Source organism: Eptatretus burgeri, chromosome 18, assembly GCF_056783735.1.
Source record: "Eptatretus burgeri isolate ZD-2024b chromosome 18, Ebu_testis_v1, whole genome shotgun sequence".
NCBI classification, from domain to species: domain Eukaryota; kingdom Metazoa; phylum Chordata; class Myxini; order Myxiniformes; family Myxinidae; genus Eptatretus; species Eptatretus burgeri.
This window is the reverse complement of record NC_140978.1, coordinates 38,851,991-38,871,990: the sequence shown is the minus strand read 5'-3', so window position 1 is coordinate 38,871,990 and position 20,000 is coordinate 38,851,991. Positions and strand designations below refer to the sequence as shown.

Sequence of the window (20,000 nt, the reverse complement as noted above, 5' to 3'; positions counted from 1 at the left end):
GCAAGTTTAATCAAAATCATTTTAGGCATTTTAATTTTGTTTTTGAGATCAGTCATACTACTTGAGAATGTATCGCCCACGTATTTCCCAAGCTGTCTCACCCGAAGCATCATTTCCTGTGGCCACACCCAATGATTAGGCAATTTCCTCATCGTTGCCTTATCAGTGATTCGCCAGACAAAGTTTCTGCCAGATTGGATTTTCATTTTTACCACCTTGTTCCAATGGTTTTCAACTGAGACATGAACTCTTTCTTCTGATGAAGAAAACAGCTCACCACAAAGTTGGTAAATTTTTGTATGGGTTCCTCTTTGAACGATGAAGCAATTGATTATAAATTAAATCGTGATAATGCTAAAATATATATATATATATATATATATATATATATATATATATATATATATATATATTTTCCTGGCAGGTCCTTGGAAGAAGAGCAGTTTACATATCATGACGAGGTGCATGAAATTAATGCTCTTATTGAAGAGGTCATTCATCTTAGAAGAGAATTGAAAAACATTTTTAATGACTGGCACGAAGTCTTATCACGGCCTCTGATCTCGAGTGAATTAAACCAATGGTGAGACGTGTGTGTGTGTGTGTGTGTGTGTGTGTGTGTGTGTGTGTGTGTGTGTGTGTGTGTGAGTGTGTGTGTGTGTGTGTGTGTGTGTGTGTGTGTGTGTGTGTGTGTGTGTCTCTGTCCCTGTCTGTTTGTCTCTCTCTATCTCTCCCTGTCTGTCTCTTTGTATCTCTCTCCGTTTGTCTCTGTCTGTCTTTCTACCTACCTCTCTCTGTCTGTCTCTCGATCTATACCCTTGACTCATTTTTTTTTTTCAGCTCGATCACACAACATAAACTGTTGAAGCAATCTGGTACAACACATGATTTTCTGGAGGTAAATGTTTCTGAATTATTATTTAGTTAATTGTTTATTTATTATTTTATTAATATCACTCTCTCTTTTGAATGTAGCCTTATGGTTGTTGGTTGCATCATTAGTTTGGACGCGGTTATGCCAGTACACTGGAATTCATTTTATTGGCTTCGGAAGGATGACAGGCTGAGTCGGCCTCCTGGTGTGTTAATTCAGTGGTCAACGAGGCTTGAACTTAGAACCAACACCAGGCTTATTAATATTACCATGTAATTATCTTTATAAAACCAAATTATTATCCACTTTTTGTTTCAAAACAGAATATGGTGTCCGAGTTTCGAAATCACAAGACATCTGAAGAAGATTGCTGGGAAAGATTACACATTCTCGCAAATGAATATTTAATATTTTCAATTTTGATTAATTATATTTGTTTTGTTTACAATAACTTGATTTTGAATTACAAAAAGAGAATGAAGAGGAGAGGGAGGGAGGGGGGGTAGGTGCGCTCCCCCAACGACCCATCACCCCCTCATCCCACCCCCTCCCCTCCCCGTGTGTGTGTGGGGAAGGGTGGGGGTGGGATGAGGGAGGTGGTGGGTCAAAGGTGGGGGGCGCACAGGGGGGATGAGGGGGGTAGGGCTTGTGTGGGAGGGGTTTATGTGGGTGGGGCTTGTGTGGACAGGGCTTCGGTGGGGTTTATGTGGGCGGGGCTTCGGTGGGGTTTGTGTGGGCAGGGTTTATGTGGGTGGGGGCTTCGGTGGGGTTTGTGTGGGCAGGGTTTATGTGGGTGGGGCTTGTGTGGGCAGGGTTTATGTGGGAGGGGTTTATGTGGATGAGGCTTATGTGGATGAGGTTTGTGTGGATAAATGGATGGGTGGATAGATGGAGCTTGTGTGGATGGGTGGAGAATTTTTTAATTAAATAAACGTTGTGTGTGGGGAACTAATTAACTAATCACTAATTATGTGAATATGATGAATGTGGGTGGAGCTTGTGTGGGGTTTGTGTGTATGGAGCTTGTGTGGGGTTTGTGTGTATGGAGCTTGTGTGGGGTTTGTGTGGGGTGGGGTTTGTGTGGGTGGGAGTCAAAAAGGGGCGGAGTCAAAAAATTTCAATTTATCTTTGTCTTTTGTAATTCCTGTGAATAAAATGAACCTAAAATCTATTCCCCTTCTAAATCATATATCTTATAAGTCCAAGGAACCGTATCTATTACATAAACAATTTTAAAAAGTTCGTTCGTCCATCGTTTAATACAACCTTTTTCAAAATGAGATTTCCACCTATATATTCTTACGATATCACCAACTTTGAACTCTTAATTATCTCTTTTTCATATTTTAATTTTGTAAATGTTTCTGATGGTTTCATATTTGTTGACGTGTGAATCGTGTCATTACACTTATCCACAATATCCTGAATAAAAGATGACCATTGTTGTGAACCGAGTTGTGTGAATTTTTTTATATAGTCTCTCTTTTAAGGTATGATTAAAACGTTCAACAACAACAACAGCCTTCCCTTCATTAAAGGTACTGTATAATGTAATAGTTATTTTTTAGAAAATTCATAAATGTCTTGTTATAAAACTCTCTACACTCATCAGTCCACAATTTTTTAGGTTTGCTCTTACTTTTATTAAATATCTGTTGAAAGGCTAACATAAGAGTATTACCTGTTTTGGTTTTTTAAAGGGACAACCCATGCGTATATACTCCTCAAATCAATAACGGTTAAAGCATACTTGTACCCCTTATCATTATTGAGTTCAATCAAATCAGCGGACCAGATATAATCAACTTCCTTGGAATAAACCTTCCTTCTCTGAAACTTTGTGAATATTGGTTTTGTAATTCATCAACTAATTGCTCTTCAATCTTAATGACATCATTAGAGCCTATAAGTTTTTTTGAATTTCCAAGTCCAAGTTTCAATTCAGCACTGATCATCTTCTTCACGATGAACCGATCAACTTTTTCTCTCAAGGTTGGATTTTGTATCAGAGACAAATTATACAACATTTCTCTATCGGCTTCATGCTTTTCTTCTAAAGTTGTGGTATTCCCATAATGAATATCGTACCTCATGCACACTTCATCAACCCTATTGATGGGTTTACTCCATGCTTTTGGATTATCTGCCTCATCTCATCTTTTATCCAAGTTAGTGCCTGGACCACAGAAAGAATACCCTGGTAGATGTAATTCCCCTGGTATTCCAGTAGTTGTAAATTTACTTCCTGATAAAAACTTTTGGATATCTCCTCCGAGTTTGTGTTTGGAGATAAATTGATTTTTTTTTAACCACACACCGAACAGACCTTTTTGTATAACCCTGTTATTTTTACTTTTAAAACATGAAATTTTTGGGGTATTAGTTTTCTTTTTACATTTGAGACAATAACTCATTTATTTATGAGAAAAATTCCCACAGAGAGCAAAAATATTTTTAGTTTCCAACATGCACATTTGAATATTAATTTTTAAAACAAAAAGAATCCTTAGAAATGCCTTCACTCTCTCCTCCATTTATTTAAGAAAAAAATGAAAAAAACTTTAATTACAGTCAATATCCTGTCCTTGAAAACAGTCTTGTCAAAAATATTGTTAATAGACTTGTCAATTCTTTGTTTTCCTCCTCGGTGGGTTGAGTTATTTTCTGTAATACCACCAATCTTTTTTTAATCTCACTGGTTTCCATATTTTCATATTTATTCAGTCTCGCTCTTTCCTCCCTCTCCTCCCTCTCCTCCTTCTCTCTCCTCTCTCTCTTCTCTCTCTTCTCTCTCTTCTCTCTCTTCTCTCTCTTCTCTCTCTTCTCTCTCTTCTCTCTCTTCTCTCTCTCCTTCTCTTTCTTCTCCCTCTCCTCCTCTTCTCTCTCTTCAACTTCCTCGTCCCTTACTATCCTAGAATCGCTTACACCCCATAGAATATCATACATATATTCATCAGGATTTCTTGTTATTCCTGTATCCAAAATAATTTTTTTTACAACAGGAAACCAATAAAATTTCTTTTGAATTTCTAAAAGAGCCTTACCTTTTCTTAACTTTATAATTTTTTCATTATTTAACATTCTAATTAAATCTAACGTTGTCGGTTTATCAACATCAGCATAATGCCAATCTTTTATTGAAAATACCTCATTCTTATGTTGTAGAACATATTTATTAAAATACCGAATACCCTTTTCTTGAAGGTATGCTTGGACACAGAAATGATAATTTTCTTGAAGCCTTCTTGCTGTCATTTATGTATTAGAAATATATGAGAGAATAATATTATGACACGAATCACCTCCCCATCTTCCCATAGTTAAATCATTTTGTATTTCCCTACTTATTATATATAATCCTGTTTTTTCTGTTTTCATGATAAAAATTAGGGCAAAACCATTATTATATTTACCCTTATTAAATTCTTTTATTTGTTGTTTACTAATCGTGGCTCCACAAAACTCATTCTCTATACCAAGTAGATAATATTCTTCCTTACAAGACTGATTTAATTGTTCCAGGTCTTTTAGGTCAATTTTAAATGACCAATTATACCCTAAATCATTCATATCATACCCCCATTGTTCTATTTTCATACAAACGATATGCCCTTCTTTATAAAAATTTATTTTAATTCGAACTGTGAATTATGTATGACCTGGAGATAAAATCAACACTTCTGTATCCTTGGAATACACGGCCGTTTTATTTAAGGATATATATTGTGATAAATCGCTTAATCTCACCAAGTCATTCGTGTCAGTCGGGGTTGGATAATTTTTTAATTTATAAGCATTTTTCATATTAATATTTTTGGTTATATTATATTTATGTCGTTCAGCCTGTGCCTTTATGTAATAATTTGATAAATCAATATCCAGTTCTTGGGATACACCAAAGATAGAACCATCTTGACCAACATAAGTCATTTATATTAGATTAAAAATAATGTCATAAAAAAATTATTTTTGTTGAGTTGAAATAATACATAGAGACATAATTGACCACAACACTTGAAATTTAATCCTTGGACTTGAAATGTTTGATAAACACCATTCTGTAAGAATTTTATGACTTCAACAGGTGGTGGAAGACCAAAACTATCAAAATAATATTTGTCTTGTTATTAAAAATACAAACCCAATGAGAACCGTTCCCATTATTATCTTCTCAGTTCATAATAATATTCTTTGTTTGATTTGTTAATCATTTGATCAGACACATTTGTTAATTCATCTCTCATACAAATAACCACATTATGAATTTTTAATTTCTTACAATATTTGACAAGTTGTAAATTTGATGTTGTATTCTTTCCAAATTCTTTAAACCACTCATCAATCCTCATTTATTTATGAGAAAGATATACTCCATTACCCCTTTTAGTTAATTTTACACCTGCTTGTGCGATAGAAGAAAGCATATCTCCAACTAACAATCTCACTTTATCAGGCAGACCTTCAAGTTTTTCAGCAAAATCTACAATTACACCACTTCCACTAATTTGTTTCTCCAACTCTTTGTTATGTCTTTCCAATTCTTTTTGAGCCCGGAGTTGAGCCTTCCTTTCGTTGGCAGTTTTCACCGCTGTTGAAATACCACCCGTCAATGCTGAAACCGCACTTAAACCAGCAAATAAAGGAATTAGAAACGGGAGAAATCCTCCACTCGTCTCTCTTATTGAATATTTTTTCAACATTGGTTTTGTCATTTTAATTTTAAGTGAGCCAGGATCGTTCAAGATTTTAACCTGTTCTCTTGTGAGCAAAACATCAATTCTTACTGCTCCTTTTCTCTGAATTGTATCAACGTTAATCGTACAAGGCTTTTGATTTTGAACACAAGATGATGGTTTATGAAGATTGATTTGATTAACATATACCCCAGTTGGTACTTTGCCACTCATTTATTTAACAAAAAATAATGTGAGACGAATCATAACACCATTATCTGTATTAATCTGTAATTCTGTTTCTTCCAAAAGCAAACAATATGCGTCAACTTCTTCACTCTCTCCTCTTTCAATGTATAGGGAAGTATCCACTCGATTAGACTTTATAGTTTCCTTTTGAGCACTCAGGTCAAACGCATAGATTGTATACAAACTTTTAAATGCTGTCATATCCAAAATAGGTTCTTTATTTCCATTACTTTCACATACCTTTTCGTAAGACTTGTATGCTTCAGCATAATCATTTTTTTCCCAATTAATTTCCAATCTATCTCGTGGATAAAATGTTCCATCGAGAGAAACACGAAGTTGTTTCACCTTAGCATTATCACTCAATGCATTAATCTTATCAGTAGCAGTATCGCCATCTGGTTTTTAAAAAAAATGATCCGCAGATATCGTGGCTTTCCTTCCAGTACACCCAAATTCCACGTGCAAGTGGTTTGGTTAAGTTTAACGTGTTGACATCTTCTTTTGAGGTATGATACACTGAGTGGTTTCTTCGAGTTAAGTCTTCTATTCAACATCTCTTCTGTTTTAAGATTCGGAGTATATTCACTAATATACCAACTCATTTCCTCAATTACAAATTTATTCTGATCACCAAAAGCACTAGCAACACCAAAAAGTAATCTATTTTCATTATCATTCCTTTGTAGTTGAAATCTAATTTTAAGACCATACAGAACTTTATCATGATCACAAAATCCCAATACAGCTTTAAGAGGAACTGCCACAGTAAAACTATTAACTGCTTTTGTATCATCAGTGTACGTTCCTTTCCTTTGAGTATATCCAGGGTCTGTGGTTGTTCCCGTTGACATATCAGGAATAAAACCTTCGACAGACTCCTTTCCCATTCTATCACTGAATGTATAGAGTGTAAATTTCATCATTTCAGATACAGCAGAGACATAATCAACCGCTTCAACTTCTTGTGTTCCAATGTACAAACGAACACTATCAAACATTTTCCAGAAGAAATCATTTACGAGTGTAGCGTTTGTGTTATTCCCAGCCTTAGTGAATTTAAATTTACACAACAAGAAACTTTCGGATAGATTCAAATGGGTTTGTTGATTATTTATTTCAAAACTTTTTGTACCATTTGCATTCCAGTCTGTTCCAGTTATTGCATTTACCTTGAAGTAATCCTCTTTTTTTAGTGGAGTTTGAGATAACAATGGTATCATCCAAACAATAGATACTATCAATTGCTTCCATACTTGTATTTATTTCGGAAAAAAGATGTTAAACTTTTGAAACCCTGACCCTGAAAACCTTGAAAATTCAAATAAGTATTTGAATTATTTTATGTCGTTCTTGGGGAGACAACTGAATTTTACCTATTTTAATTTCTTTAATTGCTTGTAATTTATGAGATTCCTTTTGGGCATCTTTTATGGTCTTTACAGCACCTGCTCAATTTCCCACAGCAGAAGCAGTTGAACCAATTAGGTCTTTATGTTTAAGAATAGTTGAACCGATACCCATTAGTGTCAATTATCGCATCTCCTCTAAATTGATGTCCAACACCCCTTTGTCTATTAGGTTTATAGTATCCTCCACCAAGATACATACCTTCACCCTTGTAGTATGGGGAAAGGAACATCCCATCCCCTGTAATTATTTTATATTTTCCCAACTCGTGTTTCCTCACAATAACAATGGTATTTATTTATTGGAAAACTTCACTTAGGTGAATTCTGATTGATATAACTTCCCCATTAAAAGAAATCAGACGATTATCTTGGTCGGTTATCCTAAAATTTACTCTGTGTATGTTTTTTTCCTGACACAGGTAGATAAACCAAATTTTTGGGTTCCATATTGAATTTATAACCAATTGGGGTTGAGTATGCACTGAATGAAAATATTGTATTTGTTTTTATTCCATCATTGTAAGCACCATCAATCAAATCACAGTGAATTAATCCCGAATTTATTCCTGAGGATATTTGAATGACATTATCACTGTAAAACGTCCCATTAGTTTCAATCTTATTTGAGGAGAAACCCAATAACTCTCTAAATGAATTATCAATTGTGAAATCAACCCTGCAGTTATATTTAAGTTTAATCATTGACTTTGAAGTATGTTTTTGAATGCCTATAACAATATTTTTTGGTTAATCACCCTGTTCTTTCATAAGACGAGCAATTTTGGAAGATATTTGAGAAATCTCATATGCTCAGGGTGAGACTGTTATCGTTTTGTATCCATTTCCTGGATTATAACTAAACTTGTCATTTTTATCAGTTATATTAAATAAGGTATTATAAGTTTCCATGGACAATAAAGATGCCTCATATTCTTTTGTTGGGTCAAGTTGTAGTGGGTATGGGAATGAAGATGTGTGGTCGCTTGTTGTGAAATTAAAACTCAGGATTGTGCTTCTCATCTTATTTAATGAGATACAATGTCTTTATATTGAGATTTATTAATTATTTTCATGTTCAGCAACTGGTCTAAAATGGCTGATGCTTCATTAAAACAATTGTTATTTCCAGCTTTCTTACTACCTAACAACAATAACAATCTATTAACTAATTGCGATGTGTCATTTGGAAGAAAACTAATACCTGAACCAAGGATACTTAAAGCCTGAATAATGTGTTTCTCCTTCTCATTTTTCCTACTTTTACCAGAAATACTAACCCTATACTTAAAAGTGTTCAGCAGATCAATATATACTCCATCATCATTATTTTTCATATCCAATGGTTTATCAATATACTTTGATTCATCCCTCACAGTTGAACATTGTCTTTCATCTTTTGTGAGAAGAAACTTTAATCTCGGAGTTCGTTTAACAGGGGGTTGAGCAGAACACAAGAACTTTAATTCATCATTAAATATCAATCCCTTTTCTTGAACAAGATGAAATATTGCTGGTAGTTCTGTTTGAATGAGTCCTGCTTTGGTTATTGAATCCGCTGAATATTCATTGTTTGAAGAGCATTCACAATATAATCAGGGAGTCGATTAATCTCTTCCAGTTGTTGAAATAAACCTTCATCATCATATTCTAATTCTCCTAAATGCTCTAATTCTTCCTCAGTCATTTGATCAAAATCTTTTAACATTTGAAGTTTTTTAGGAGTATATTCTACTGTGGGAACTGTGGAAACATCTTTAATTTTTTCTTGGGAAGTTTTTAAAAGTGGTTTAAAAAATTTCTTGTTTCCTTTCAAATGCTTCTTTGCCCGTTAGTTTCTGTCTGCGTTTGTTCTTTATGTCTTCCTCTTGTTTTACAACTTTTGAAACCAACTCTTGATGTTCATTAAATCTTCTTGCTCTTTCTTTCGCATCCATTTATTTATTGGAAAATATCATTTAATATCTCATCTTGTTTCACAACAATATATTTATATTTTTCAGTCATATTAATCGGACAAGTGCTTCCCAAGTTATGGCCATTTATTTACCAAACCAATGGCAAGACACGTTGTTGCGTGGGCGTGACCGATGGGGAAGGGAAGCACAGCCACGTTCCCCATTACGGGTTACAACGTACGGGCTTCCGGAGAGTGATGACTTAGTGTATTCTAATAATTTCTCGATTTCTTATGCGCATTTATAGATAAACACAATGGCCCAAGTTATGATTGTTTTCATATTAGACGGTGTATAAATTTCGGGAACATCAGAGTGCTGGTATGCTCCGAACCAGGAAGTAAATTTTTTCTCTTTCTTCTCTTCTCTTTTTGTTTTTCCTTGCCACGACATTGCGAAAAGGTAAAATACGTTGGCGCTAATTGAATAATTGGGTATTAAAAATAAATTGCGAATAATCGTAACTGCGAATAATATCGAACTTCCGGGTCACGCACGTACGGGCACGTGAGAGCGAAGAAACGGCCTGTGTGGTTTATTTATTTATTTTTTATTATTATTATTTTTTTTTTTTACGGGCACGTACTAGTATTTATAAAGTAAAACTTTACTTAAACTGAAATTCATCTTCGATATCATCTTCGATACTTTCAGAATCATCAATAAAACTACTTTCATAACTATCGTTTAAACACAAACCCTCGGTATCATAACTATCGTTTGAATGCAAACTCTCGGTATCATAATCACTCTCATAATCTTCAAAATCTTGAGATGAATATCGACTCATATTTAATTAGTAGAAAAAAAACATTACCATCGATATCTATATACTTTTTTCATTAACAGATTGAACTGCTACATTTTTTTATATTAAAGGTTATTTCAAAATGATCCTTCACGACAATTGAACGAAATGTCATTTCACCTGATATATTAACATCCTTTATTTCATCAGGATTTATATATTTAGGGTTGTCGAAAAAAATACAAATTTCTCCTTGCATATTACAGATGGTCGTATCTTTTCTTTCTAAAGCTTCATCCATAAGATTTTTATTTTTTGATACTTTTTCTTGTTTCATTGCTTTTTCTAGTTTTGAATATATTGCCAGAAGGAGAGGAGAAACTTTTGTGAGAGATACCTTCATTGATGTTCTTCCAGGTATACTAAAAGCCCTTCCACTGAAGGAAATTGAAGAACTCATCTTATCTACCATAATTGTTGTTATCCAATAGTTGTTATATTTATCTTTGTTAAATTTTACATCCTTGACATATTTCTCAGTATCTTTTACAAATGAAAAGATTGATTGAAACTTGTCTTTTGTGTCTTGAAACATTGTATTTATTAAGTGAAAAAAGTTGGAGGATAAAATGGTTTTAAGCACAAATTCACCTATAAATTAAACAAAATTTTCATCAAGAAAATTTTAGTTTTAGCAAAGTTTTATTATATAAATATGGTGAATACAACGTACTGTGATGTTTGTAATCACGAATATAAATATTACAAAAAACACCTTCAAACCAACAAACATACATTTAATCTATTTCATCAAATATCTCCTCTTGAGTTGGAAAGAAAACATTGTGATATCTGCTCAAAGGATGTTTTGAAAAGTAGTTATAATAGACATCTTCAATCAGAAAAACACAAGAAAAATGAGTTTAAAGTAAAGGGAGACTATTTTTTTGAAAACACTGATGGGGCATTTAAAAATAAGGATTTTTAAATTTGGAGAACCCGGTCCATCATCAATAGCTGAATAAATTGAAATTGTGAAACCTGATGTTGAAAACGTTATTAAAAAAACATTAAAAGAAATGAAAACTTTAAAGTTTTACATGGGAGTAAAAATGAATATGAAAAGACAAGATGAAGAACAAACTCCTTTTATGAGAACAGATCTTCATTTGATATATATACATTTGATATATATATATATATATATATATATATATATATATATATATATATATATATATATATATATACATATATATTCAGATACCTCTGGCTTCGGCTTTCCCTCCACTCCCACCTCATGTTTATATGTGTACTGTACCGTCCACCAAACAGTGATGACTCCATCTACACCTCACTATCCGAAAACATGGACCATCTTCTATATTCTCATCCAAACTCTCTCTTCCTCTTATGTGGTGACTTCAATTGTCATCACGCCAGTTGGCTAGGTGTGGGTACCTCTCTCACCTACCATGGCACCTCAGCAAAAGCTTTCTGCGACTCATTAGGACTGACTCAATCGGACAACTTCCCGACCCGGATCTCAACCAATGGTACTCCATCTCTTCTGGATCTGATTTTGACAAATTTCCCTGACAATATCTGCTGCTCTTCCTTCGCTCCAATCAGTTCTTCTGACCACGTCCTTGTCAAAGTGGACATCTCTCTGGCTGTTATCAGAGAACCACCTCACCGCCGTCGAGTCTGGCATTTCACTCAAGAAGACTGGCAGGGTCTCCGAGCAGCCATCAAACTTACAGACTGGTCTCATATCACTACTTTCTCAAACATCAACTCATCCTGGGAATTCTTTCAAAGAAACTTGCTCTCCATCATGCACAGATTTATCCCCTCTCGTGTTCAGTTGTCCTACCCTTCCTCCCACCCTTGGTTTACTGAAGCTTGTGGCATGGCAGTTGTCCTGAAACAACTTGCCTTTGCCTCATGGAAAGCAAACCCAATTGAGGGTAATCTCAGTTCCTTCCACAAAGCTCGGAACAAGTGTGTATCTACCCTCAGGAGAGCCAGAAAACAACATCTTTCTGATCTCAAGTCTGACCTCTCAAACCTCTCTCCCTCCTCAAAATCCTGGTGGCATTTAATCAAATCTGTTTCTGGTGGATGTTCCCCCTCCATCCCCTCCCTTACCTCAAATGGCCGCACTGGTGATACCACACGTGATAAAGCTGAATGTCTAAACTCGGTGTTTGCAGCTAAATCTTGTGTCCTAAACCCATCACTTTCTCTACCCACTTTACCCAGTCGCACCCAACTGTCCCTGGACTCTGTATCCTTTTCTCCTGACAAGGTGGAGAGCTTGCTTTCAAACCTCGAGTCAGATTCTGCAACCGGTCCAGACGGTATCAGCCCACGTGTCCTCAAAGCCTGCTCTTCTGCTCTTCCTCACCCTCTCTCTGTTCTATTCACCCTCTCATTTGCCCAAGGTCATCTGCCATCTGCTTGGAAATCTGCTAACATCACTGCACTGCAGAAAATAGGTGCAAAAACAGATCCCTGTAACTACAGACCAATCAGCCTTCTCCCAATCATCAGCAAGGTTATGGAATCCATCATCGCTTCAGACATGAAATCCTTCCTCTTCTCCAATGGCTTAATTTCCGATCATCAATTTGGTTTCAGACCAGGTCACTCTACCCTGGATATGCTGCTTCTGCTCTCCCATCAATGGATGGAGGTCCTCAATGCCAGACAGGAAATCCGAGCCGTATCCCTGGACATATCACGTGCTTTTGACACAGTCTGGCACCCTGCACTACTCACCAAACTCTCTTCCCATGGTATTCAAGGCCATCTCCACTCATGGCTCGTAGACTTCCTCTCCTGTCGCAGTCAACGTGTGGCCCAAAATGGAGTTCTTTCATCCCCTCTTCCTGTGCTGGCTGGAGTTCCTCAGGGTCGCGTTCTGGGCCCTGTTCTTTTTCTGGTTTTCATCAATGATCTCTCCGACTCTCTGGAAAAGCCTCTATTTCTCTTTGCCGACGACTCCACCTTCTGCCGTACCATCTGTCATCCCTCAGACCGGCAAGCAGCAGCTTCTTCGCTCACTGCAGATCTGGATAAAATCACAAACTGGTCCAACACGTGGAACATGTCTTTCAATCCAGACAAATCTCACACTCTCACTATGTCTCTTCGAAAGGACTGTTTAGAAACCCCCCCCCCCCCATCTACTTTCTCAACAATCCTCTTGAAGAAGTCCTTTCATTCAAGCTTCTGGGTCTCACTATCTGCCATGACCTTTCCTGGGAAAGTCACATTTCCAACCTCGCCTCAAAAGCCAGTCGCCGACTGGGAATCCTCCATCGTGCAAAGTCCTTCCTTGGCCCTCTTGAGCGCCTGACCACTTTCAAAGCTTTTGTCCGTAGCCTGATGGAGTACTGCTCTCCCCTCTGGGCTGGTGCTCCTGCCTCCCACCTTTCTCGGCTTCACGCTGTCGAAACCAGGGCATTTAACATTATCGGCATCTCCCGCAATGAAGCTGAGTCTTTGGGCCTCTCACTCAATCACCGCAGGTTGGTTGGTGGTCTTTCTGTCTTCTACCGACTCCTCTCGAGCCTTGCCCCCCCCCTCTGCTCTCTCTGCGATTTGTCCCCACCACATTTCCACAGGGCGCTCAAGGTCCGCCAACAACCCCCTTCTGGTAAAACTACCAAAATCACGAATCACTGCTCATCTTCACTCTTTCATTCCTCTTTTTTCCCGCCTTTGGAATAAACTTCCTCACTCTATTCTTTCCCATTCTTCCCTCCAGGCTTTCAAAACAGCTGTTCACCACCACCTCTTATCTTCCCCCATCCAAATCCTCGATCTTTTCTACCCCCGATAATCCACCCAAGCCCACTTCCTTCAATTCCCTTGCTTTCCTTCCTGAAAGTCCCTATAATGTCCATCTTCTCTTCGCCATGTTCGCCGTCCCATCCCCATCCCTCTCCCTTCCACAGTTCACCTAATGTGTCTGTTCCCCACTGTTTTGTCCCTTCCACTCCCGCCCCTCTTGTCTCATGCCCCCTTGCTGTGAGTTGCGTGTTCGCTCTCATACGAGCCTCGACAAGGTATACAAAAAAAATTTTTTTATAACATCATTTCAAGATTTTTTGAAAAGTGGGGTTTATGAAGAACTATCAAGACAAGAGGAGGATGTTGATAATACAGTGGAAGGAAGTGGATTTCAAATTTTAAAAATCATCTTTTTAGATATACACATTCTAAAATCAAACCCTCTTAAAGCTTCTTCTTATAGTGAATTACCAAAATAAATAAAACTAAAGAAGGCAGTTGTTAATATTAAGAACAATGATAATAAATGTTTTCTCTGGTCTGTTCTTGCTCACTTACATCCACTAAAATGTAATTCAGAAAGAGTAAAACAATATATGAAATATGAGAATACCTTGGACATTAAAGATTTTAAATTCCCAATGCCACTAACAGATAGTCCTAAATTTGAGAAAAATAATAATCTTTCTATTAATGTATATGGATTAACGGATACAAACAAAGTTCAAATATTAAAAAATTCAAACAACTATAAAAATGAAGAAACACACATTGATCTTTTATATTTTAGTGTTGGAAAGAATTCACATTACACATACATCAATAATTTATCAAGATTAATCTCTTCTCAGGTATTCAGAACAGCAAACAAAATATATCCTTGTAAGCTATGTCTTAATTCATTTTATACAAAAGAACGATTAGAACAACATTCAAAATATTGTAGTAATCATAAATCAGCTGTAATTACAATGCCTAAACCTGGTGAAAAGATTTATTTTGAAGATTATAATAAATCTTTCATGCACCCATTTGTGATATACGCTGATTTTGAATGTATCCAAAAAAAGATAAATACTGCTTCTCCTAATCCAAAACAATCACATATAAATAAATATCAAAAACATATTCCTTGTGGTTTCTGTTATTATATCAAATCATCTGTTGGAGAAAAGTATAACAAACTTGAACATTATAGTGGAAAAAAACCTTCACAAGAGTTTGTAAAATGATTAGAAAAGGATTGTATAAGACTAACTAAATTAATGAAAGAAACAAATGAACCGATGAAATTAACCGAAGAAGAAAAATTAGAATTTAGAAAGAACAATAGCTGTCATATTTGTGAGGAGGAAATTGAGGAGTCTAAAGTTAGGGATCATTGTCATCTTACTAGTAAATATAGAGGTCCCGCTCATTCCTGTTGTAATCTTAATTATAAATTTCCTTCTATTATTCCAGTCTTTCTTCACAACAGCGCCAACAATGATACACATCTATTTATAAATGAACTTTCAAAAACACCAGGGAATATTTCTGCCATAACAAACACAAGTCAAAAGTATATTTCATTTACAAAAATGTTATTCACAAAACCTTTAACTCGTATTAGGTTTCTAGATTCTTGCAAGTTTATGGGAACACCACTAGCTGACCTTGCATCAAATCTAAGCTCCACGGGCTCTTTTCCAAATCTTAATTCATTCTTTCCAAAAGAGGAAATTCTAACTAAAGAGGAAATTCAGATTAAAGAGAGAATTCAAAGTAAAGAGGAAATTCTAATTAATGAGGAAATTAATGAAGAAATTCTACCTGAAGATGAAATTCTAATTATAAAGAAAATTCAAACAATGAATGAAATTCTAACTAAAGAGGAAATTTTGATTAAAGATGAAATTCTGATTAAAGAGGGAATAATAACTAGAGAGGAAATTCAAACAAGAAATAAAATTCAAAGTAGAGAGAAAATTCTTACAAGTAAGGGAATTTATCCTTATGATTATATGGATTCATTTCTGAGATTTAAAGAAACACGACTTCCTTCAAAAGAAAGTTTCTATAATAACCTTTATGAAAAGGAGATAAGTGATAAGGAATATAAACACACAAAAATTTTGGAAAATATTTAAGATAAAGAACCTTGGAGAATATCATGATTTGTATCGAAAAACAGATGTTTTATTGTTCGCTGATGTGTTTCAACTTTTAGATCACTCTGTCATAATACAAATTGTTATGGATTAGATCCTGCCCACTATTTCACAGCTCCTGGTTTAGCTTGGAGTGCAATGTTGAAAATGACAAAACAAGATATAGATTTAATCAGTGATGTAGATATGCTTTTGATGATTGAGAAGTCCAAGAGAGGTGGAATATCACAAGTATGTTCAAAAAGATATGCAAAAACAAATAATAAATATCTTCCAAATTATGATAGTGAAAAAGATAGTAATTATTTGATGGATTTTGATGCTAATAATTTGTATGTATGGGCAATGTCTCAATCTCTGCCTTAGGTAAATCAGAGTGGGTGGAAGAAAAGGATTATGAAAAGGCTTTGATGAATATTGTTATTTCTTCTCAAGAGGAGTTGAATGAGGAAGAAGAAGGTTATTATTTTGAAGTTGATTTGAGGTACCCGAGTGATCTTCATAATAAGCATAAAGACCTTCCTTTTGCATGTGAGAAAGAAACCCCAAAGAAAGAATGGTTAAGTGAATATCATAAAAGTTTTAATATTAAAGGCAAATCAACAAAAAAGTTATAAACAACATTCTATGATAAAGAGATATGTTTTGCATCAGAGAAGCTTGAAACAGTTTTTGAGAGAAGGATTGAGAATAGCAAAAATTCATCGAGTTTTAAAATTTAAACAAAGTCATTGGATGAAAAAGTATATTAAATTCAATACAGATATGAGAACAAATACAAAAGTAAAATTTGAAGGGGAATTCTATAAATTGATGAACAATGCTGTCTTTGGAAAGACAATGGAGAATGTTAGAAACAGGCAAAACATTAGATTTGCAACATCTTGGAAAGAAGCTTCGAGTTTGATAAATAAACCAAGTTTTGAGAGAGAAGAGGTTTTTTCAGAGAACTTCTCTGCTATTCATATGGAAAAGGAAAGTATTGTCATGGATAAACCAATTTATATTGGAACAGCAGTTCTTGATTTATCAAAGATATTGATGCATGATTATTTGTATAATGACTTAAAGAAAGAGTATGGTGAAAATGTTTCATTGTTGTATATGGACACTGATAGTTTTATCCTTGATATAAAAACTGATGATGTTTATAAAGATATGAAGAAAAATATTGTAGTATATGATACCAGTAATTTTAGTAAGAAGAGTGAGTTATTTTCAAAAAAGAATGAAAAGGTTATTGGTAAGTATTAGGATGAGTTGGGTGGAAAAGTAATGATAGAGTTTATTGGATTGAGAGCAAAGGCATATGCTTATAAGTATGGTGATCAGATTGATAAAAGGTTAAAGGGAATAAAGAAATATTAAATAAAGAAATCAATAACTTTTAGAAATTATTATAATTGTTTGATGAATAAGAAAGAAGAATATTGGAAAATGAATACAATAAGAAGTTATAAACATAAGATATATAGTGAAGAAGTAAATAAAAAGGCCTTAGGAGCCTTTGATGATAAGAGATTTATTTTAGATAATGGAATAGATTGTGTTCTATATGGATATTGTGTGATAGAGTGAATATTTAATCATAGAGTATATAGAATGCAATATGGGTTAGGGTTTTTAAGGGCTACCGCCGTCTTTTTAACAATATATGAATGGTCGAACCAAGTGTTAATCAAACGAAAGAGTGGAGAAAATCTCAGTCTTGGTATATAAATGGAAAACATAATGAATGTGAAAAATATCAACTAAGTCTTATTGAAAAAATAACTAAAACAAAGGTAAATAAAACAAATAAGCGAATCAATTTAAAAACTAGTAAGTTAGAGGATGTAAAAAAAAATAATAAATATCCTTGAATGGACTGAAAAATTTGATGGTTATCAATTGAACAATGGAAAAATAATTTACAACAATCTCAAAATGATATTGTGGTGAATTAACGTGAATCGAGGGACATGACGCGGGATCACATGTTGTGCGTCTCGCGTATAAGGGGATGTCTCTGCGGCACGAGTGATTGTCCCCGGGGCATTGCTATTGACATCGGCTGTCCACTTGATGCTCGTTAACTGAAGGTGCTCATTGACTGGTGAGAATGGAGATTATATCGAACTCCGTGCTTACGCGGATTTAGTCTGCAATGGTTAACTGCACATGTATACGTTACTGCTTATGTACTCCTAGCTGAACCTGTATTTCCTGGTGTGCCCACAGAAGCGGCTCCAATCAAATGGAATAAAGCCTAAACTCTGAAGGTTCATCTCTCGCTCTCATTTCAATTTATTCCATTTGATTTTCTCGGCTCTCTCAACCAAAGATGGACAAGATCTACAAACCAGAGAGGTTCGACGCAGACCCGAACGCGACTGACGCAGAAATGAAATGGTCGCATTGGTTCTGTTCCTTCTCACACTATCTGACCATCATCGCGGAGGGAGCTGACAAATTTGCCGCTCTCGTGAATCATGTCTCGCCCGGCGTGTACAGGCTCTTCTCGGGGTGCGACACTTACGAAGCAGCGATCGACGTGCTGCAGGCGCTCTACGTGAAGCCCAAGAACGAGGTATACATACGACATCTTCTCAACACACGCAAGCAAGCAGCCGGGGAGACAATCGATCAGTTCCTGCAAGCTCTGAATCAGCTGGGAAAAGACTGCAGCTTCCGGGCGGTAAGCGCCGAGGAACACCGAAAGGAAGCGACCCGGGAGGCATTCATCCAAGGACTCAGATCAGCCCACATACGGCAACGCTTACTAGAGAAAGCGCAACCCACTCTTGACAAGGTAGTCGATCAGGCTCGAGCGATGGATACGGCTCAGCAGCAATCTGAGTCATTTGGGACACCGATGCTGCTCATGAACGCTGCTACAATGGGAACCCAAGGAACCCCACTGGCACAGACACAGCCAGACATGAGGGATGGAGAAACACCCGAGGAGCCGGATACCCAGACCTCGTCAAACTCCTCAGCAACTGCTCCGGTTGGTAAATGCTTCTTTTGTGGGTACAAAAGGCATCCTCGTCAAAAATGTCCCGCCAGAGATGCCACATGCATGAATTGCGACAAGAAAGGGCATTATGCCAGGGTATGTAAATCTACTCTAAGGAGAAATAAACCCACTTCTGCGGCTCTCTACTCGCAAAATAAATTGACTGCAGCCTCCCCGGGGAATCTATCCAAGGCTATCATCAACGTACGAATTAACGGGCATATGGCTGAGGCACTGATTGATACCGGTAGCTCTGAAAGTTTCGTCAACAGCTCGCTAGTAAAAGGCAGGAAATGGATAATCCACCCGACAGACAATATGGTATGCATGGCCGCCACCTCACTACAATCCCGCGTACGAGGGTACTGCAATGTTGAATTGGACGTAAAAGGGTACACGCATCGGGATGTAAAGGTGCTGGTGCTTCGTGATTTGTGCGCAGACGTAATTCTGGGTCATAATGTCCTCAAGCAGCACACGAGCGTCGAAATACCCTTTGGAGGAAGCAAGCCTCGTCTAATTTTAAATGCGTTGACCACCGCGGAGGTGACGTCCCCCCAGCTGTTCGCTAACTTGTCGCCGGTCTGCAAACCGATAGCGATCAAATCGCGGCGATATACCACTGCTGACATGAATTTCATCACTTCGGAAACCAAGCGATTACTGGAGGAGGGAATTATAGAACCGAGCGATTCGCCATGGCGCGCACAGGTGTTAGTAACCAGCAGTCAGAACCATAAGAAACGGATGGTTGTCGATTATTCCCAAACGGTCAATCGCTTCACCCAACTCGACGCCTACCCCCTGCCGCGCATAGATGAGATGGTCGAACGCGTGGCCAATTATAAGGTATTCAGTACCATCGACTTGCGAAGCGCCTATCATCAAATTCCCATCCGAGAGGAAGACAAACCGTACACTGCATTCCAGGCAGGGCGGCGCCTCTACCAGTTCAGAAGGATACCATTCGGTGTCACGAATGGAGTAGCTTGCTTCCAACGGGTTATGGACGACATCATCTCAGATGAAAACCTCGAAGACACTTTTGTTTACGTGGATAATGTCACAGTGTGCGGTAGGGATCAGAGGGAACATGATAGGAATCTGGACAGATTCTTGAGCATTGCTGGAAAATATAAT

At 36.6% G+C, this 20,000-nt stretch overlaps 1 protein-coding gene across 2 annotated transcripts in view; it reads right to left on the bottom strand.

Moving 5' to 3' along the window:
• Nucleotides 1-20,000, bottom strand: part of LOC147008934 (plexin-A2-like) — a 297,247-nt gene that overhangs the window by 194,395 nt on the left and 82,852 nt on the right. The window lies entirely within an intron of this gene.